Source organism: Aedes albopictus, chromosome 3, assembly GCF_035046485.1.
Source record: "Aedes albopictus strain Foshan chromosome 3, AalbF5, whole genome shotgun sequence".
Classification (NCBI taxonomy): Eukaryota; Metazoa; Arthropoda; class Insecta; order Diptera; family Culicidae; genus Aedes; species Aedes albopictus.
In genome coordinates this window covers 292,978,799-293,002,022 of record NC_085138.1, presented here as the reverse complement: position 1 = coordinate 293,002,022, position 23,224 = coordinate 292,978,799, and the positions used below count along the sequence as shown (strand labels likewise).

Below are 23,224 nucleotides of genomic sequence, written 5' to 3'. Positions count from 1 at the left end.
TTGTGAGGAGATATTAAGTTTTTTTTTTAATTTGCCTTTGTTTAATAAAAAATCTAAACTGATGGCATTTCCCAACTAACATTTATTGTGAATGTAAACGTCAATAAAGCGTCGTCAATACGGCTTTATGCTGAGTTACTGTGTTGTACATATGGACGGAAACTTCTATTCAAGCCCTATACCAATGAATCTGGCGAACTGAATCCACTTGTATATGCTGTGCGAGCATCTTCTATGCCACCAAGTCATAGTTCTCTTCTCAGCTCCTATGTAACCACTAGAAGGCGGTTTTTCAGCCTTTTCACAGTTGCTAAATAATAGTTATAGGTACGGCAACACCAAATTATTCGATTGAATATAATTAGGTTATGGATACCGTGACGCAATACATGTGAAACTGGAAATATTTTAAAATTGAATAATTAAAGTACTTGCCGCTACTTGGAATCGAACTTCCGATCTCCGTATCCACTGGTTCCGATGATATCCTCGCTGTCACACTGCTATATATAAATAGCATAGAAAACAGCCGGTTTTGTTTTACTCCAGACAATGCTTTATAATTGTACCACAAGAAACCTTACCCAACTTCATTTTGCTAGAAAAGCTTGTGAAACGTAAAACTCAATAATGTTTACATTGAACAAGCTGGGTGGTTGCGCCAACAGGTTCTTGGTTCTTCATCGCAGCTTCTAGCTGAAAGAATATTCTTTAAACATCTACGAAGCGCTGCTGTTTTGTGGATTTGGCAACATTACAAAACGTACTGTATAAAAGCAGATGGTTCATTGGTTAAAACTCTTATTCAATTTGCACATCGTCCGGTAAATCTTCCGGAGTTGGAATCAAGTGCAATAGAAGCAACCCAAATAATTCAACAGCACAGAGATGGATATAGCTGTGAAGTATTTGTGTAGTAGCTATATGTCCGGCTTAAAGTTTGTTTTGACAATAATGTTTACATCCGACAAGCCGTTTTGGTATACCAACAGTTTCTTTATTACATCTTCTAGCTGTAATGATATCGCAAAGCGGTCTTCAAAGCGCTGCTGGTTTGTGGATTTGTCAGTATTACGAATCGTACTGTATAGTAGCAGCTGAGGACTCCTATTCGATTTGTTAAAGTTTTCACATCTTCCGGGACATCTCCCGGAGCTGGAATAGAGTGCAGTAAAGGCAAACCCAAAGACAAGGGATTGATTATTGAAAACCAAGTTTGGTAGCTGTATGGTGCTTGTTTTGCAGCCGTGTATTGGCTTATGGTTTATATTTGACAAGCTTGCCTTTTATTCAGCGTGAAATGCTTCAACTCGATTTTTACACAACAGAAAGCAAATGACTGAAGCTTATACCGCTGAGAATGTTAGTTGGGTTAGACGTTTCACAGAACTAGTGGACAAAAGTCTGTAAAAAACGGTAAAAATTGTAAATTTTCAATGTAATCAAAATTGTCTAATAAATTTATCTTTCAGAGTCCCAGAAGTCCCAAACGGATCGAAACGTCGGACAAGATAAAATATCAGTATTTTCATTTTTGTAAAGACTGGAAGTTATTTCATGTATTTTCGTAAAAAATTAAAAAAAAACTATTATTGCAATATCTTGTGTCAATTAGGGATATGGAACCATCTCGTCAGGACTCCTATTTTGGGCACTTTTCTGCTATAAATCAGCCAATTTTGAACCAATTGACACAATTTTTGGAACGCTGAGAGATACGTATTGTACCCATCCGTGTACAAAAATTTGCGCTGGGTGAACCTCCTAATATTTTATTAATATCAAAAAATATCTACTTACTCGTCCAATATTCTGAATATTTTTTTCGTGTAAACCCGAACCTCCAAATTGGTAATAAGTCGGGATTGCCTAAATAGAGTTTTTACCTAAATAGATTCATTGCCTAAACGGAGGTTTCATGGGGATTTAAGAGGCGTTTCAAAACATTACATAATTTAGTTACTTTGCTTTACTATATTACATACATTAAATACTTTACATTACTTACTAAGCGTTACGACTATAGTAACATGAGACTGTAAAAACATACCTTAGTTATAAAGCTCTTAGAGACAACCAAATTTGTTAGTAGATCCGATGGCCTATACTCAAGGAAGTTCTTTGAGATCCTTAAACAGACCATAAACACACCATTTGACAGCACATAGTTGCATCAGGCTGTGTAAACAAAGATTTTATTGAAGCTCCAATAGATCACTGATTACGCTTGTAAATCCGATGACCTTTAACCCACGGAGTTCTCAGATACCCCTATACATGCATAGAACCCACCACTTGATAAAATATAGATGCCTAAATCTGTGTAAGTATGAACCTCATTCATAATTGCATAGATACAAGTAGTAGCTCCCACAACTTGATAAAATACTGATGCCTGAGGCTGTGTGAATATGAACCTTATTCATATTTTTATAGATACAACTAGAAGCTCTCGTATATTCAATGACCTTTACTCAATGAAGTTGTTGGAGACCCTTAAATAATCATCGAACTCACCACTTGATAGACCACATCTACATGAGGTTGAGTGAGTATGATCCTTAGTCATAAAGCTCTTAGAGACAACCAACTATGTTGGTGGAACCGATATCCTATACCCAAGGAAGTTCTTGAAAATCCTCAAACTGACAATGAACTAAACCATTTGACAACACATAGTTATATGAGGCTGTATAAGCATACATTCCATTAATTATGCTACAATAGATCACAGATTACACTTGTAGATCAGATGGCCAAAACTCCAGGGAGTTCTCGGATACTCTTATACAATCATAGAACTTAAGGGTTTCAGAGGGCTTTCAAGAGAACTTCAGAAGGAAGGAGGGTTCAGGGGCGTTTTAAGGGATTTCAGACGGTCTCAGGTGCGTTACAGGAGGTCCGAGATGGTTTCAGAGGATTTTCAGAGGCATTTGAGGAAGTTTCAGAGGATTTTAAGTTTCTGGGTATTTCTGTGGGTCTCTGGTGCGTTACATAGGGCTCATGGGGGTTCCAGGGTGTTTTCGGAGTCATTTTATGAAATTTCAGAGAATTTTTAGTGAATTTCAGAGGCGTTACAGAGGCGTTAGGGGCTTAGGAGGGTCTTAGGTGGGATTCCGAGGAGGTTTCAGGGGCATTTCGGCAGCATTTCAAGAAGTTTCAAAGGATTTCCAGCGGGTTGTAGAGGCGTTACTGGTGTGTTACAGTAGGTCCGAAGAAGTTACCGGTAGATGTTTTTTTCTGGAAAATTGAAAAGATTCTCAGCTAACAGAAGCGTTAAAGAAGCATTTTCGGAGGTTTCAGAGATTCTCATGCTCGTTGCAGGGGATGCGAAGCGCTTCCAGACCCAGGTAACCACTAAGCATTTGAATAAGCCGTGTATCAGCCCGTATTACGCATTAAAACTGCTTGCTGCCCTACATAAGCAGTTCGAATGCATGGCTGCCTTGAGTTAGCATAAGCTGTGCTGCTCAAAAGCTTTCGGCTGTTAATTGGCATTTCAACTGCTTGAAGTGGTTTCACTTGGGAGCATACAGAATGCTTTTCAACTGCTCTTTAAATGCTAGAAGCAAAAAGGTTGGGAGATATGTTACGCATTTGGCAACATATTTTGTCTCTCTCTTACAGAGCCTATGCTTGTGTTTACAAATTTGTGCATCTTATTTGTTTCTTCATTTTCCCCTACTCATCCAAACGCACCAAAGAAAACATTACTGCAACTGGATTGGATTGGGAACTTATCCATAAAAAATCACCAATTATTTATCATTTCGTCGGAAAATATGTGCCGAATAGGTGGATGCTTTGGTGGATCATAGGATTGTTTGAAAGAGGGAAGAAACAATCTTATTCCACAGATATTTAAAAGAAGGGATCGTAATGCTCTACCACAATGAAATATCTCTATGAAAACAGGTTTTGGATGTTGAATCTGAAGCTGTTATCGAATCATTCTTTATATTGGCGATTAAATCAACGCACGCCACCAGGACAGCTTTAGCATCGTGGATCAGGAGCAACAGAATCCGAAGCAGATATGATTAATCAATCTCCGGATCGTAAGTTCAAACCTACATCACTACAAAAATCAGCAAAAAAGTACCACCTAGCACCGGCTGGAATATGGAAGGACGATGAAGCGGGGAAGCAGGCTTAAGAGAACGAGAAGCAGACGTCAATCTATTTTTGTTTTTTTTTTGCTCGACGAGGCGTTACGCTTCTTTGACATTTCGTCACGACGTTCCTGAAGGGATAGCACTAAGACAGCCCGTTATTTTGCCAAAACCTGCTGTGAGGTAGCACTATAGGTGCATATACGGCTAATTAGCATTTAACGCCTTGTCGTAAAGGCTACTATAATGCTGAAGGAATGCTATTTTAAATGCTTACTGGTTACTTGGGGAGGTTTCAGGGATTTTCAGTGGGTTTCAGAGGCGTATTGGAGCATTCTAAAGCCTCAGGGGGTTTGGTGAGAATCACGGGGCATACACCTTTTTGAAAACACAATGTTAATCACTGTTCTCATGTGAGATCCAGGGATTTTTCAGAGTTGTTTCAAAACGTTTCATAAACTATTCAGGTGGTTTCAGAAGGTATTTAAGACGTTCCAGACTGATCAGTGAGCACGCTTGTAGATCCGATGACCTATACTCCAGCTCATGGAGATTCTTATACAAACATTAACAGAGCATAGTTGCATGAGGCTATGCAAGCATGAATTTCACAGAAACACACAAGTTATGAATGCAGATTCGGTTACTTCTGCTCAAGAAAGTTTTAGGAAACCTTAAACAGAACCAGTCCCACCCGTCATCTCACACCCTTGAACACTCCCTATACTCCCCTTAACTCCACTCGCTACTTCTTTCCCATAAACCAACTTTATTACTCAAGTAATCTTAAGTAGATTTTATCTAAATGGACTCTACCGAAAGAGAGGTTCCAATGTAGTATAAATGAATTCAATTGATACCAAGTGGCTACATTACCTGATCAAAAAAGTAGAGAAATTAGTTATTGCACCAAAATAAGGTGTCGAGATTGAACATTTATCCAACGAGGTATGTTTAGTAGGACTGCTTACCAAGTCATTTGTTCAACCATATTTTGACCCTTTTATATGGATCGGTTGCCTTTTCATCGGAGGGAATTTCGACTATCAGATTGATCGTTAAAAGTTACGGAAATTCTTATCCTTGGGGACGTTTCCGGAGAAAACCATGGACAAATTTTCGTAAGAAACTAAGGCAGACTTTACGCAGGAATACCTATACGTTTCTAAGTTTCTCAGGCATTTTCGGAGCAATTTCTAGAAGAATTCTCGGGGGAGTGTCAGCAGGTCTACCTAAAATGCACTAGAACCCTTGGAGGATTTGGTGGAGAACTTTCTCGGGAAACTCATAGAGTAATACATTGAAAATCTCTTAATGACCTCCTAGATAAATCCCTAGAAGAATATCTGGAGACATGTCTGAAGAAACTTTTAGAGGAAGGGGATATCCCTGGAGAAATAGCCAAATAAACCACCGAAAATATCTCTAGAGGATTTTCTTTATGAAGAGAAATCCCTGGGGAAATTCCTGGAGAAATACCTGGAGTAATCTTTGGCGAAATCAGTAGAGGAGTCTATGGAGTAACCTCTAGATTAATCTCTGGAGAAATTTCCAGAGGAAATGCTGGATAATTCCCCGGAGGAGTTATTGGAGGAATCCCTGGCTAGAGAAATCGCAAGAAGAGTCGCTGAATACATTTTTTTTTAGAAATTCCAGAAAAGATGCCTGGTGAAATTCCTAGATGAATTCTTGAATAAATGCCTGAAAGTGTACCAATAAATATTTCTGGAAAAAAAATGCTGGAAAATTCCTGGAGAAATTCCTAGAGTAAGCCCTGTAAAAAACTCTGAAGCATTCCGGGAGAAATCGTTGAAGGAATCTTTGAAGTAATTCTTGAATAAATCACTCGAAAAATCTCTGGAGAAACTGCTAACAAAACCCTTGGAAAATCCCCACAGGAATTTCTGAATGTATCCCTGGAGAAATTCCTGGAACACCCTTGTGGAACAAACGAATAAGAAAAAAATCCCTCGAGAAATGCCTGGCTATACTTTTGGAGGTGGCAGCCCTGGAGAAGCTCCTGAATAAAACCCCGAAGAAAACTCATGAGCAATCTATGGAGATCTAATAAATTTCTGAAGAAATCCCTTAAAATACCTCTGCAAGAATCCATGAAGAAGTTTCTAGAGAAATTCCTGGAGGAATTTCTGGAGATAAGTGTTGAGTAATCCCTCAAGCGAAATTCCCAAAGGAATACCTGGAGAAATTCCTAAAAGAATTCCTGGACAAATCTTCGAACAAATTTCTGGAGAGTTATCTGAAGAAATCCCTTGAGATATTCCAAGATAATTTTATGGAGAAATGCCAAGAGGAATTCTTACAAAAACCTCAAGAGGCTTTTCTGAAATCCCTGGATGAATTCCTGAACAAATACCTAAAGAAACCTCTGGAGGAATCTTTGGAGAAATTCATAGAGGAATTCTTAAAGAAATCTATACTAAAATCCATTGAGAAATCACTGGAAACCCAACTAACAATCACTCATTTTACAAGCACCTTTACGACGAATTGATTCAGCATGATGCTGAATAACATTTGGACAATTTTCAGGCACAACCTTTGTTCGGGTTTTGTTCACACAAATTTGGAGAAACTGTAAAGCATAGTGTTGTGTACCAACTGAAATGTTTGTTGTTAAATCGTTTTACAAATATATAGTAAAGCTGTTATTCAGCTTCAGCAAAAATGATTAAAAATAAAAAAATGCAACATTTTTCAATTTCCACGAGAGTTTATGATTGGAGCTTAATGCTGTGAACAAATATTGTGAAATAATAACTACACATAAATTTACCTAAATCCAGGATCGAACTCGAGACCCGTCGATTGCCAGCCGCATGCCTTCCTATCTGCGCCATCCTAGAGATAATGAATTGCAGCGCTCAAATCAAAACATAAATTTCCCGTGGTTTTATAATGATCAGACTCTGACTTCTATACAGCAGTGGTGAATTAGCACAACATTATGGTTAACGACTGAACAACAGAATTATTCAGCTGTTGTTCGGTAAAAAAACACGTGTTTTTCATCATGTACTCTGAGTCGAAGTATGATGAAACGAAAGCGCTTATTTGACTTGTGAAAAACACATTATTCAGATACATGTCCTAATTTTTACACGAACTTAACAAGAAGCAGAAAAAAGTCTTGTTAAACTATGTTGTAAAGGAATTACTGCGAGTCGAATAAAAATCTTATTAATCGCTTGAAAAGTGTTTTAAATTATCATTATTAATACCAATACGAAAAGTTGAACATTGGCTACTTTTTCAATTGAAAAAGCATTTGTACAGTAATATGTACAGCATATTTTTAGTTCAGCTATAATTACTATTATAAAGCAACAATTCAGCATGCATGCTTGTTTGCGGCTGGCGATTGTTAGTTGGGAAAATACCTATAGAATTCCTGAAGAAATCTGTGGCGTAATCTGTGCAGGTATTTCTAGAGAAATCCACAAAGGAATCCATGCTGAAATTCCTAGAGTAGTTCTTGATCAAAAAGAACAATTTGCATCATCAGTTTGCCATTTTGACAAAAAAAATCGTGGAAAACTATCAAAAAAATATATATTCTATGCAAATTAAAAAAAAACCTATCTTTCATATTAAAGAGCAAGCACTAAATAATTCATCCATAAAAAACCATATCGCTTACACTCCGCGTGGGAGTTTGCTAAAACGTTTGATAGCGAAATTTGATAGTTGTCAGCACACAATTCATCGGGAAGGTTAATTGATGGCATCAGTCCAGAGCTCCACCACACCATACACCATTATTGTTGGTTGATGCTGACAAGTGCTCTCGTTTCGCTAAACGGTTCCATTTGATCTCGGTCGCGCTCAGGTTAGGCCGTTAGGGTCCGTGGGTGAGGCGCGTGCTCTGTCATTCATTCATATTGAATCGGTCAGCTGACGATGATCACACACACTAAAAAAATCTCAATTTTAAAAGTGACACAATTGATCGAACTGCCTGAAAAAGCTTTGACATAAACATAAATGTGCCACATTTTTACACTTTTGTGACGTACGTATTAAGTTTATATTGTTTGAGTTCTTACAGCCATAATTTTAAATCACAGAACTGATAATTCAGTTCTCTATGCTGTAAATTTACGCGATATGTTACAGAAACATAATGTTTACTGATGTTGAACTGTCAAACAGCACCTTACACGGAGAAACTGAAAAACTCAAAATTAGGTACTTTTAAACTCAATTTTGAGTTCTTTTTCATCTCCCTTTTCATGCGCTCTTTCTATTGTTGTCAGAGAGTGAAGAGAGAAACAGCCCAACTTTTGCAGTTCCGTGCGTCAAGCCAACGCTGAGTTTCTAGCGCAGTACTCAAATTTGAGTAAATACTGTTGGAAGTTAGGTAGCGTTGAACGCTCGGGTAGCGTCGAACCTTCAGGTACGTGAATGGCTGCAGTATTGTTGGTAGGTACAATTGTTGAAGAGATGGCAGAGGTATGAAGTTTAGAAGAAAAATGTTGAATTGTATATACCTGAATGGAATAAAGAGTGTGGTGGTTGCAGATTGAGGTATCAGTCGGCAGCCGTCTAGTTTGATGGAAGATGTCTAGCGTTTTATTTTCATTGTAATTTAGAAACAGGCATCGATGGAGCTAGCCTCGCTATGGCCTGCGTGGCCATGGTGGACTAGCTTCCAACAAATACAACCTAGTCGAAATTTCGGTTGGGTGAAAAAAACTTAAAATTAGGTATTTTTTTTCACATGGAAGCAACCGGGAACAACCCAACAAAAACATCGATTCCATCAACTCAAAATTGGCTTGACGCACGCAACCCCGAAGTTGAGTGGAAAGAACTCACTTTTGGGTAGTTTCGTCTCTCCGTGTACAAAATCAGATGAAGACTGCAGTCGATTGGAAATTTGTTTATTACAAAGGTTAAACAGCATGAAAACCGCTCTTAAATTTAACACCCAGTTGAGCCACAAACCTGGAAATGACAATCCGTTGCCATCAGCCGATGCAGTGGTAAACGAAAACAGCCACGCTCAGTCAATCAGAAGGCGGCTTTGTCTGCTTGGCTGCGATGACGGCTGTCTCAGTACATACATACACGCCAGCAGTGACGACGCGACAGCCGAACTGGCAAGTTCGTTTATGGTAGAAGTTGTTTATCTTCAACTGCCATCTCTTCAACGTGGTGAGTCAGCCGAGAGAGCAAGATCGAAAACTGACACTTTGAGGATCGAAGTTCGATTCCCAAATGGAACTTTTTTTATTTTTTTTTTGTTCAATATTCGGTGCTATAAATAGCACAGTTCTCAATCATGTATACATGTAGCCGACACGCTGAACTGTTGCGGTAAAATTACGTAAGTCAAACATTTTCCGTTTCCTGTAAAAATAAGATCGCACACAATTTTGCGTCAAATGTGTTGCTTTTATATGTCGGACTTATATGACACAAAATTACAAGATTTTTTCGAAGTGTGTATGCTAATGGATGAATGAGTGATCTAATTTGGCGTTCGCTGTCACGGAGGGTTCGCACCGATACCTTTGAGAGCCGTTAATTCAATTAGAATTCTTCTCGTTCGATTGTGCTACCGGTGATCTAGATGCTCAGATAAGATAATGCGTTTACTAAAAAGGGGGTCGCAGACAAGACAGCTTGGATATAGAATATAAATACTAAAAAAAAATCCACACCCACAACTACGGACTTCGAAGGTTTTGAAATAGGTATACACAGCTCAATCATTCTAAAACGTAAACAACAAAGTGCTCTCACCGGCCATCGTCGGATCGTCACCACTCTCGACAATTTTTAGAAACACATCTTCGATTCCGGCAACGGACGCGATGTCTCAATGGGTGGTCACGATTTCAGTTTATTTTTACTTCATACATATCGCATCGTGCTCTTCGGCTTCTCACATCAGCACATCAACAACGTTCTCGCAGTTCCTTCCCTGCTTTGAGCAGCGATCGAAAAGCAATCAATTTCAGTTTATAATCTCATCATCTCCCGCGTTGGATTGCAACTCGTTCATCCAATTCGATTGCCTGCATAGTGCCACTTTGTGTGGAATCTTAACTCATCACCGGAAACAGAGATGCTCACTCAATAGGTATGTGTTCTCGGCCTAGTTCGGCTTCGTAATCATCTGCTCAACTCCTCAAGTCGCATGTCTCGTCGAAATAAATTTCCTCAAACATTTCATCGCATCTCACGGGTCCGGAAAACGATGACTTGTCTAATTTTCCCACATCATCATCGTCGCCGTCACATCGACAAAGTCGACTATGGTAGTCATGATTCCACTCTCGGTTTCTGACGGGTTCCACCATTAACCTATATTCGCATTAGCAAGCGACCTTCCCTCCCACTCATAGATCCCTTCAATTTAGTAGGTGATATTTGTCTTGTCTGTGTCAGTGGTTTCCAAACTTTCCAAAGAGCCAACATGTTTACGTCGTCTGCAAGTCCTACACTAAACATTATTTGAATGCAAAAAATGTTTTTTTTATGCGAGTTGAAATTATGTTGCTTTTTAAAAGCACTGGCTTTGGATATTTTTTGCCAGTTTTTATCAGTTTGAAATATGGCCACTTATAAAAGGACCATACAGCCCACAGTGGTTCCGCCATAGGACATTAATCCGAAATTTTGACTTCAATGAAACTGTGATATCATTGCGGTAACATGAAGTTTGATGCTTTAATAACTAGGGCCAATCGTTGCTTTTATCAAATGTCTGCTGAAAACTTTTCGCGGAGCTCTTGAAAGTAGATGTTCTTGAGTACATATTTTATTTGATTTTTTCTAATTTCAGCCCTATGCCTTCATCACTCTATTAAAAAGTCTTATCTATTCGACATGTATTTGGTTGATTGTTTTCGACTCTTACATAGTTGAAATTGATGTTGATCACTAATTTAGATGCCATTCTTTATCATTTTATTTGAATAAGTGTGTTTAAATTAGAGCTTTTTAAACAAAGTAGAAAAAAAAACTAAAAAATGTCAACATGCTGGAAAAAATGTTTCCCCTTCCGACCCCTTCGGATGTTCTTCTATAAAACTTCCCCATAATCTTAAACAATGATTTACTGGTGAATTTAGCTGCGATCGTTTGCGACCAGATTGGTGGTAGTCACTTAAGTGTCGTACCTTCAATTTACTCAAAAACTAACAAATACCTCCCGCATGAAACACTTTTTCCCAACTTTTACCCGCTTTATCCATTACATTATATGTGTTTCACAATTCTTGAGCTGTTTTGACTATCGTGGACCGCCCATACTAATATTAGTATATATAAATCAGTTGGTAACCAAAACTTCAAAATAATGAATTTTGGCTCCGTAAGGCCAAAAACTCGATTGAGCCCATTTTGAATAAACAATACAAAAACGCATTTAGAATGCATATATGCATAAAATTAAGTGGTTTCATCATAAAACTCGAGAGAATCATATTTATGGCCGCCCTTATATGGGGCTGGAACCACTGTGCAGCCGTAGAGATAATCGCGCGGAGTTTCCCCAGGATCAGACTAAGGGTGGCGGGTTGAATTCCTGGTAGCTAGTAGAAATTTTCATAATGCAAATTTCCTTGGACACAGGGTATCTTCGTGCCTACCTCACGATATCTAAATACACAATGGCAGGCAAAATTTAGTTAAAAGATGTGAAAGTGCTCATTAAACACTAAGGGGTCGTACACAAATTACGTCACGCCCTATTGGGGTAGGGGGTTGGGGGTTTGCACAACGTGACGACCCTTACAAAAAATATTGAGGTCCCATACAAAAAGTGTGACATAGGGGGGAGGAGGGGTTGAAAAAGGTCTATTTTTGCGTGACATAATTTGTGTATCACCCCTAAGCTAAGAGGCAGGCTTGGTCAAAATTGGAAAGATATGCCAATAAAAACAAGAAGATATGGCCATTTGCACAGAACTCTGGAACGCCTTAACCGATCTGAACTCAATAGCAAATAATGTGATGACTCGCACTATTCATGCTGAAATCTGACTATGGGAAAGTGAGTGACATTTTTTGCACATACATACATGCATACCCATTAGACTGGGTCAACAAAGTCGATTTTTTAGAACAAAGCTTTTTCGATTCCTTTTAGCCTCCAAAACAACTGTGCAAAATTTAGCAGCAATTGGTTGCTTCCCCGTATTCCGCATTGCGATTGAAATTTGTATGGAATTTAGTATGGAAAACGTGCTTTTTGCATTTTTGTCATAAATTGAATTTTTTGATCTAAAACGATATAACTAATGACGTTGAAGTATAAACCAAGACATGCCGAAAAACTTTGCTGAAGACCGCAAAGTGATCCGACGGTTGTGAAAAAAGCGCAAAAGATGCAGCAAAATTTCCTTATGCATGCAAAAGTGAAGGCTTTGCCGGGACAATTACACCTTATGGTTTAAAACAATATCTTATGCGATGTATGGTATGCGTTATTATGACGTAATATAGCATCTTATGCGACTTTTTGGTATTCAAAAAAAAACAAATTGCTACCTCAATGTCGAACTAATGACCTTTGGATTATCGAGCCCACTTTATACTTAACAACTTGTGGAACAGAGTAAATTAAGTATTAGGCAGATACAAATTACATTTTGACTTTTTGTCTGCCCCCCTGCCTCCATGTGACCTATATCATAAGATTGAAACCAGAGAGGACGATCTTCGGCAAAGTTGTTTAGGACTATGATTACTTCCAGGTCATGACGAGCATAGTTCCGAGTTTCATCATCACCTGGCGCTAGTGTACATAGTGACATCCGGTACAACTTTGATGAGATATATCATAAGATTGAAGCCAGATAGGAAGGTACGATTTTTGACAAGGTTGTTCAGGATCATGAAAAACATAGTTCCGAATTTCACCACCACGTGGCGCTAGTGTACATCACTACTTCCGGTATGGATTTGAAGAGAATCACGAGATTGAAGCCAGATAGGAAGGTACGATCTTCGGCAGAGTTGTTCAGGACTACGAGTACTTTTAGGTAATGAAGAGAATAGTTCGAAATTCACCATCACGTGGCGCTAGTGTACACAGTGACTTTTTTTATCTGTATTACACAGTGACTTCCGGTACAACTTTGATGAGATATATCACGAGATTGAAGCCAGGCAGGAATGTGCGATCTTCGACAAAGTTGTTCAGAACTACGAGAACTTCCAGGTCATGAAAAGCATAGTTCTGAATTTCACCACCACGCAGCGCTAGTGTACATCGCTACTTTCGATATGACTTTGGAGAGATATATCACGAGATTGCATCCAGATAGTAAGGTACGATCTTTGGCAAAGTTGTTTAGTACTACGAGTACTTTTAGGTCATGAAGAGTATAGTTCCGAATTTCATTACCACGTGGCGTTAGTAAACATAGCGAATTCCGGTACGACTTCGGTGAGATATATCACAAGATTAAAGTCAGATAGAAAGGTACGAGCCTAGCTTCCAAGTTCAAGAATCAAGCATCAAGGATCATTTCACGAACACTTGGAGAGTATTCCCCAAGAATATCTACAGAAACACTTTCCGCGAATGTCTAAGGTGTTTCTCTAAGAGTTTCAATTCTAGTGGAATGAATGTTTCAGCGTTATTATTCTAAAAGCTTTGTGCATGGCAGAGTTTTGTTTTCGCGAAAAAAGATAATCTGTTGGTGGAGTTTTGATGAAATTCCCGAATATCTGGCAAAATCTCTGTATGAATTCTTCAACTATTTCTTGAAAAATCCTTGGATAATATTTCAAGGAATCCCTACAGAATTTCCCGAAGAGATCACTGGACGAAATTGCAAAGAAAAGCCTGAAGGAGTAATCGAAAGACACCCTGGAGAAATTCCAAAAACAATTCCCTCCCTGGAAAAATTGTGAAGGGTTTCCGTGAGGATTTTCCGTAAAACGACTGCAGAAATTCACCATGGATTCACTGGGAGAATTCCCAAAGTAATCCCTAGTGGAATTTCCAAAGGGATCCCTAAAGCAATTCTTGATTAATATTCACAGGAATCCTTGGAGGACAAATTTTCTGAGCAATATTTTGATGAATTTCTGGAGGAATCAATTGAAAATTTTCCGGAGGAATTCCTGAAGACATAATCAATACGTGGGTAAATTTCAGAAGGAATCAGTGGAGAAATGCTCGAATAAATTTCTGAAGAAATTTCAAAAGGCATCTCTGGAACAAAAATCCCTAATACAATTCTCGAATAAACCCTTGAAAAATTGTCCCAGGACAAACCCTGAGAAAATTCCATGTAGGAATCTCCATGAGAAATTCCCTGTAGAATTCCGTGTGGATCTTCCATATAAATAGCTAGGAACCTTTCGAGTGAGCCAGAGACGTCCCTACCTGGCCTGAATTTCACTTGCGTCTTCTTCTTTTTCTTCTTTATGGCTCTGCGTCCCCACTGGAACTTGGTCTGCCTCGCTTCAACTTAGTGTTGTTTGAGCACTTCCACAGTTATCAATTGAAGGGCTTTCTTTACCTGCCATTGCATGAATTTGTATATTGTGAGGCAAGCACACTGATACACTATACCCAGGGAATCGAGAAAATTTTACCGACTGGAACGGGAATCGAACCCGCCGTCTCCGGATTGGCCAATTGGCGAGCCAGAGCCTTAACCACTAGTCTAACTGGAGACCCCTGGTCTTGCTTTGAAATTGGTATTAACTGAGATGGTACACGCTTGGATAACTATGAACAAGTAACCAGGTAGCGACAGCATTCTGTCCTCTTAGTAGGTTCGGATGACTCTGACCTGAAACGGCAGTGGGCTAATGTTGGCGCTGTCTTCCATCCCATAAAATCGTGGCGTGGCCTTAAAGTTTGTTCTTGATCTGTATCCAGCTAAGGCAACTAACTGGGTGGAAGAAGGTTCAGATGAGGTTAACGGTAAGGCAGTGGGAGCGCCGGTTGAAGGGAGAGAGTAGATGCTGGATTACCTCCCAGCGACCAAGTAGTAGAAACAACAGGCGGTACAGTGCCGGCTGAGAACGCGCAAATGATGCAGATGGCACTGAACCGCAACAGGAGCGGGCTACCAAAGATGTTGGTTGGCTAAACGAGCTGGCGGAGCAACATCTGTAAGGACCTCAAGCAAGGTCTGCTGAAGCTCCGCGCGGTAGAAGAGGGAGGACCATCAAAGAAAAGGGGGACGGCCCTGTAATGATTTTTTTTTCAGTTCATCTTCGATTTCGACACAGTGCGCTTGCAGCACATACTTAAATATCCATATCTATAAATCAAATGTTCTCGTCTAGTGTATGCTAGGCGGTGCCAGAATTTGGTACCTGCGATACTATATAAGTGGAGCCTCAAATCGTGAACGGGTCAGAAAGTATCTGTCGATCGGCTAACATCGACCAAATCAGTAATCATTAGCCAGCAGCTCCAGCCAAGAGTTGGCTGTGTAGGATCGACAAACCGTCGTCATACCATATCACTTGACGGCGTTCGTTGTAGGTAGCCAATTGCTAGCCTACCATCTAGCTCCATCGCTTTGGCGGTTTAGCAGTCGGGAAGCTGTCGACACTCGTGATTCTGCTGTCGACGAGTGAACATCTCTCATCAGATAAGGACTGTGCAGTCGGCGCTATCGTCCACTCACCATCCACCACCCACCCCCTCGCCAACAACGATCAAACAGATCAGGTTGGAGATCTGTGGTTTTTACTGCAATCAAACCTGGCAAGAGTTATACAGTCTAGACTCCTACTACACGGCTTCCGTCTACACGGTCACCTATTACACGGATTCCTATTACACGGCCGTCCGTGTTGTGGGAATCACAGAGCTTATGGGACTTCGCCTAATTGGGGGTGTGAGCGAATATCTCAGGCGTATTACAAGATAGCACCATACTTTCTTTGGCAAAGTTGTAGTACTAGAACAGATCTACCACACAATGCCAACTATCATCCAATTAGTTGGTAATTTGGCCGATAGAGGCGCTATGTAGAAGTGGTTGCTATGTACACTCGCCAGTAGAAGCACTCATAAGTTATCACATGCAATATCTCTAGATCTACTTTATTTGGAATAATGCTGTCTTCGGCAAAGTTGTACAGTAGGTCAACAACTATCTGGCGATTTATTAATTAGTTGGTTATTTCGCCGCTAGGTGGCGCTAGTTGTCAAGCAAAGCTTCAAACTCCGCTATCTCGAGATCCAGAGCAGATAGAAAAGTGCCGTCTTCAGCAAAGTTCTTCAGGAAGTCAAGAGCAATCTGGTGGTTCAACAATTAGTTAGTGATTTCGCCGCTTGGTGGCGCTAGTTGTCAAGTAAAGCTTCAAACTCCTCAAACGCTATCTCGAGATCCAGAGCAGATAGAAAAGTGCCGTCTACGGCAAAGTTCTTCAGGAAGTCAAGAGCAATCTGGTGGTTCAACAATAACTTGGTGATTTCGCCGCTAGGTGGCTCTAGTTTTCAAGTAAAGCCTCAAACTCAGCTATCTCGAGATCCAGAGCAGATAGAAAAGTGTCGTCTTCGGCAAAGTTTTTCAGGAAGTCATGAACAATCTGGTGGTTCAACAATTAGTTGGTGATTTCGCCGTTTGGTGGCGCTAGTTGTCAAGCAAAGCTTCAAACTCCTCAAACGCTATCTCGAGATCCAGAGCAGATAGAAAAGTGCCGTCTTCGGCAAAGTTCTTCAGGAAGTCAAGAGCAATCTGGTGGTTCAACAATAAGTTGGTGATTTCGCCGCTATGTGGCGCTAGTTGTCAAGCAAAGCTTCAAACTCCGCTATCTCGAGATCCAGTGCAGATAGAAAAGTGCCGTCTTCGGCAAAGTTCTTCAGGAAGTCAAGAGTAATCTGGTGGTTCAACAATTAGTTGGTGATTTCGCCGCTTGATGGCGCTAGTTGTTAAGTAAAGCTTCAAACTCCGCTATTTCGAGATCCAGAGCAGATAGAAAAGTGCCGTCTTCGGCAAAGTTCTTCAAAAAGTCAAGAGCAATCTGGTGGTTCAACAATTAGTTGGTGATTTCGCCGCTAGGTGGTGCTAGTTGTCAAGCAAAGCTTCAAACTCCGCTATCTCGAGATCCAGTGCAGATAGAAAAGTGCCGTCTTCAGCAAAGTTCTCCAGGAAGTCAAGAGCAATCTGGTGGTTCAACAATTAGTTAGTGATTTCGCCGCTTGGTGGCACTAGTTGTCAAGTAAAGCTTCAAACTCCTCAAACGCTATCTCGAGTTCCAGAGCTGATAGAAAAATGCCGTCTTCGGCAAAGTTCTTCAGGAAGTCAAGAGCAATCTGGTGGTTCAACAATAACTTGGTGATTTCGCCGCTAGGTGGCTCTAGTTGTCAAGTAAAGCCTCAAACTCAGCTATCTCGAGATCCAGAGCAGATAGAAAAGTGCCGTCTTCGGCAAAGTTCTTCAGGAAGTCAAGAACAATCTGGTGGTTCAACAATTAGTTGGTGATTTCGCCGTTTGGTGGTGCTAGTTGTGAAGTAAAGCTTCAAACTCCTCAAACGCTATCACGAGATCCAGAGCAGATAGAAAAGTGCCGTCTTCGGCAAAGTTGTACAGTAGGTCAACAACTATCTGGCGATTTATTAATTAGTTGGTTATTTCGCCGCTAGGTGGCGCTAGTTGTCAAGCAAAACTTCAAACTCCGCTATCTCGAGATCCAGAGCAGATAGAAAAGTGCCGTCTTCGGCAAAGTTCTTCAGGAAGTCAAGAGCAATCTGGTGGTTCAACAATAACTTGGTGATTTCGTCGCTAGGTGGCTCTAGTTGTCAAGTAAAGCTTCAAACTCAGCTATCTCGAGATCCAGAGCAGATAGAAAAGTGCCGTCTTCGGCAAAGTTCTTCAGGAAGTCAAGAGCGATCTGGTGGTTCAACAATAAGTTGATGATTTCGCCGCTTGATGGCGCTAGTTGTCAAGTAAAGCTTCAAACTCCGCTATTTCGAGATCCAGAGCAGATAGAAAAGTGCCGTCTTCGGCAAAGTTCTCCAGGAAGTCAAGAGCAATCTGGTGGTTCAACAATTAGTTGGTGATTTCGCCGCTCGGTGGCGCTAGTCGTCAAGTAAAGCTTCAAACTCCTCAAACGCTATCTCGAGATCCAGTGCAGATAGAAAAGTGCCGTCTTCGGCAAAGTTCTTCAGGAAGTCAAGAGCAATCTGGTGGTTCAACAATAACTTGGTGATTTCGCCGCTAGGTGGCTCTAGTTGTCAAGTAAAGCCTCAAACTCAGCTATCTCGAGATCCAGAGCAGATAGAAAAGTGCCGTCTTCGGCAAAGTTCTTCAGGAAGTCAAGAGCAATCTGGTGGTTCAACAATAAGTTGATGATTTCGCCGCTTGATGGCGCTAGTTGTCAAGTAAAGCTTCAAACTCCGCTATTTCGAGATCCAGAGCAGATAGAAAAGTGCCGTCTTCGGCAAAGTTCTTCAGGAAGTCAAGAGCAATCTGGTGGTTCAACAATTAGTTAGTGATTCCGCCGCAAGGTGGCGCTAGTTGTCAAGCAAAGCTTCAAACTCCGCTATCTCGAGATCCAGTGCAGATAGAAAAGTGCCGTCTTCAGCAAAGTTCTTCAGGAAGTCAAGAGCAATCTGGTGGCTCAACAATTAGTTGGTGATTTTGCCGCAAGGTGGCACTAGTTGTCAAGTAAAGCTTCAAATTCCGCTATCTCGACATCCAGAGCAGATGGGAAAGTGCCGCCTTCGGCAAAGTTCTTCAGGAAGTCAAAAGCAATCTGGTGGTTCAACAATTAGTTGGTGATTTTGCCGCTAGGTGGCTCTAGTTGTCAAGCAAAACTTCAAACTCCGCTATCTCGAGATCCAGAGTAGATAGAAAAGTGCCGTCTTCGACAAAGTTCTTCAGGGAGTCAAGAGCAATCTGGTGATTAAATAATTGATTGGTGATTTCGCCGCTAGGTGGCGCTAGTCGTGAAGTAAAATTTTAAACTTCTTTAGCTCGCTAGAGATTTATAGGATTCTTCCAGATTTTTTTCCGGTGTAACTAAAAATCCTTCCAAAGATTATTTCAGGAGTTCCTATAGAAGTCCTTTCAGGAATTATTTTTTGACATTTCTCCAGGAATATCTCAAGAATATCTCTTCTTGGAACTACTGCACAACATTCTCCAGTTTTCCAGAATATTTCCTATTTCCGATGAGTTGTTTTAAAGGAATCCTTCAGAAACTTCATAATGATTTTATTCAGAAATTCCTCAAGGATGTTCTTTAAAAATGCCTTCAGCGAATTTCTCAGAAACTAATCCAGGATTTTTTTTCCTTATTTTTTTCAAATATTTCCTATGACAATCTTCTAGAAATTCCTCTAAAGCCATTTTAGTAGTTTTTGTGGTGAATCTCTGGAATTCCCCCGAGGAATTTGTCTGAAGCTCCACCAACGATTGTTTCTGAAATTGTTTCAATGAAATTAAATTTCATCAGGAAATTTTTGGACATTTCTTTAGAAATTCTTTCAGATAGCCCTCCAAGAATAACTCCTACATGTTTATGTAATTTTATGAACTGCTTCTGTAAATATCTGTGGAGTAATATCTCAAAGAATTCCCGGAAGAATCTCCAAAGAAATCCCAGGACATATTTCTGAAAGAACCGCAGGAGGCATTCTAAAGAAAAACCTTCTAGGCATTTCTTTGGTAACCCCTGACGATATTTTCTAAGGGACTCCTTGGAAGAAAGTCAAGGAAAAATGTTTGGGGTAACCTCTTACTGATATTAATGAAAAAATCCTTTAACTACTGAAGGAGTCTTAAGTGATATTTCAGATGAAATTCTTTAGCAGGCTTTAGATGAAATCCATAGAGGAATTTCTGAAAAAATCCTTGGAGGCATTTTTGAATAAATTGTTTATCTATTCCTGAGAATTATGTGAAAGAATCAGGCGTGGCGCAAATTTATCGCACAGAACGTAAGCAATTTAATGACGTAAATTTAAAGATCTTAAGACTTATTAATACGTCATTCTTGTAAAATTGAATTCAATGTGACGTAAACAATTTGAGAATCGTGCATCATTACGTTACATATGACGAAAAATTCAGTTAAATGTAAAAGAAAATAACGTAACTTGAGCATTTATGAAAAATTTATGGAGAAACTTAAAACACTAAAAAAATATTCGAATATTTTTGCCTTTCTCGTACACCAAGGTGTACCGAAAGGCTATATGTTCACTCCAAAAACGAAAATTTGATAGAGTCCCCGGAGGGGTCAAGTGTTATATACCAATCGACTCAGCTCGACGAGTTGAGATGATGTCTGTGTGTATGTATGTGTGTGTGTGTGTGTGTATGTATGTGTGTGTGTGTGTATGTGTACAAAAAAGGTCACCTATTTTTTAGATAGTAAACATAAACCGATTTTAACGACCGACGGTTCATTCGACGCGGAATCTGGTCCCATTGTTTCCTATTGAAAATGGTTCGGATCGGTCCAGCCGTTCCGGAGTTATGGCCATTTAGGTGTTCCGGATCGGTACCCCAGGAAGGGGCCAGATATGAAAATGCAACAAACCCATGCTTGCGACCCATCAAACCACGGCATTTTCGATAACCTGATGAGCAGTAAGCAGAAAAATAGTCTAAGACCACATCTGAACCGGTATTGTTCCGGAACCGGTTCCGGGCGTCCCGCTGGAAGTGGCCAAATATACAATTGAACCAAACCCATGCACGCGACACATCAAACCTCGGCATTTTAGATGACCTGATGGACAATGAGCAGGAAAATCATCTCAGACCATATCTGAACCGGTAGTGTTCCGGAACCGGTTCTAGGCGTCCCGCTGGAAGTGGCCAAATATACAATTGAACCAAACCCATGCATGCGGCACATCAAACCACAGCATTTTCGATGACCTGATGGATAATGAGCAGGAAAATCATCTCAGACTATATCTGAACCGGTAGTGTTCCGGAACCGGTTCTAGGCGTTCCACTGGAAGTGATCAAAAATACAATTGAACCAAACCCATGCATGCGACCCATCAAACCACGGCATTTTCGATGACCTGATGGACAATGAGCAGGAAAACCATCTCAGACCATATCTGAACCGGTAGTGTTCCGGAACCGGTTCTAGTCGTCCCGCTGGAAGTGGGCAAATATACAATTGAACCAAACCAATGCATGCGGCACATCTAACCACGGCATTTTCGATGACCTGATGGATAATAAGCAGGAAAATCATCTCAGACCATATCTGAACCGGTACTGTTCCGGAACCGGTTCTAGGCGTCCCGCTGGAAGTGGCCAAATATACAATTGAACCAAACCCATGCATGCGGCACATCAAACCACGGCATTTTCGATGACCTGATGGATAATGAACAGGAAAATCATCTCATACCATATCTGAACCGGTAGTGTTCCGGAACCGGTTCTAGGCGTCCCGCTGGAAGTGGCAAAATATACAATTGAACCAAACCCATGCTTGCGACATCAAACCACGGCATTTTCGATGACCTGATGGACAATGAGCAGGAAAACCATCTCAGACCATATCTGAACCAGTAGTGTTCCGGAACCCCTTCCGGGGTTCCCGCCGAAGTGGTTAAATCTGAAAGAGAAACAAACCCGTACATGCGTCACATCAAATGGCGGCTTTTTAGATTACGGTTTTGAGTGGCCGGAAGGGGCCAAAAGTAAACCAAATCCAGACATGTGACACATCAAATCGTGTCTTTTGCGAAAGCCTGATGAACAGTTAGCTATAAAATGGGCTATATGCTTAGCTATATGTGGGCTTCGTGGCCGTGCGGTTAGCGGCGGCAGTCGTCTAGGCGTTCGTAAGCCTCGAAGTGTGGGTTCGATTCCCGCTCCAGTCGGTGGAAACTTTTCGTCAATCGAAAAATTCGTCACTGGGCCACTGGGTGTTCTGTGTGTTGTCTGTTGTCTAGTGTAAGTAATGTGTTCAGTCTGTGCAGCCTCTGGCTGAAGACGGTGTGAATTGTCTTTAAAAAAAAATAGCCTTACGTCACACTAAAGACAACTGGTAGTGTTCCGGAATTGGTTCCGAGAGTCCCGTCGAAATTGTCAAACTCTGCATGTGACACCTTCAATTTGCAGCGTTTTTGGTTAACCGATGAGCAGTTAACAAGACAATAATGTTAGACCATATTTGGTTCAGCCGGTAGTTACTCGGAATCAGATCCGGGTAGTAAAATGTAAAATTTAACCAAACCCATGGATGCGGTACATCAAATCACGACCAGTCTTGTAAACATTCGACACTTTTTACTACCTTCATTTCGTTGTCGCAGTCGGGTGTCAGTCGTCTTTGTTACATTCGTGCGCTATCGTTACCTCTTACCTACACACAACACGAGCAGTAGAACGAAGATCAATAAACATAAGAAAGGGTCAAATCAATGTTATTTGACACGATGATACGTGTCTAATTCTAGCTTTACGCATAGATTTTCAGCCAATTCCGATTATGAATGTTAATATTAGTTTATTATTGCATGTTGCATTGAATACGACACACACACAGCTAATCGCGTTCGGTAATTTTTACCGAAATCTCAACCGCTGAGCGTTCGGTAATGGATTTTTAACGAAATTCTGTTAAAAATAACAAATTTCGGTAAAATGTTATCGTTTATGTGTCAAACTCTAACGAACTTCGGTAGAAGTTGCTACCTTTACCGAATTTTTGCAGATGGGCAACATAGCTCTTAATATGGAAGAAGACAGGAATAACAAAAGCCGAACCGTCTCCCAAAGCCGATATCTTTGTGAAGTGCATTCGTTTGACATTTTTGTTTCGAACAGTAGTTTGATTGCTTGTGTTGCGAATGTCGGAGACAAAGGAGGCCGAATATCGACGAAAAGGTCCAAATGACTGTGATCTCTAACAAGACTGATCACGACTTATTGACAACCTGATGGAAAAATAGGGTCAGACCACATTAGATTCCCGGTAGTGTTGCGGGCTCAGCTGTGGCTTCGAAAGTGGTTAGAAGTAAAAGTGAAGCAAACCCATTCATGCGATATGTCAAATCGCGGTGATTAGGTAAAGGTGAATAAATAGCAATAAAATATTCTCAGACCATAATTGGGACAAACGGTAATGTCATGGAATCAGATCCGGGTATCTCACCGGAAATTACAAAATATAAAAAT

At 40.5% G+C, this 23,224-nt stretch overlaps 1 protein-coding gene across 4 annotated transcripts in view; it reads left to right on the top strand.

Annotated features, from left to right (window-relative positions):
- LOC109418703 (uncharacterized) overlaps positions 1-23,224 on the top strand; it is a 149,980-nt gene that overhangs the window by 117,010 nt on the left and 9,746 nt on the right. Inside the window, exon 1 of one of the 4 annotated variants that reach the window (XM_029857329.2) lies at positions 9,872-10,218. The exons of the other annotated variants lie outside the window; for them this stretch is intronic. The gene's annotated coding sequence lies outside the window, so the exon portion shown is untranslated. Of the gene's footprint in view, positions 1-9,871; positions 10,219-23,224 lie in introns of those variants that run through there. 4 annotated transcript variants of the gene reach the window in all.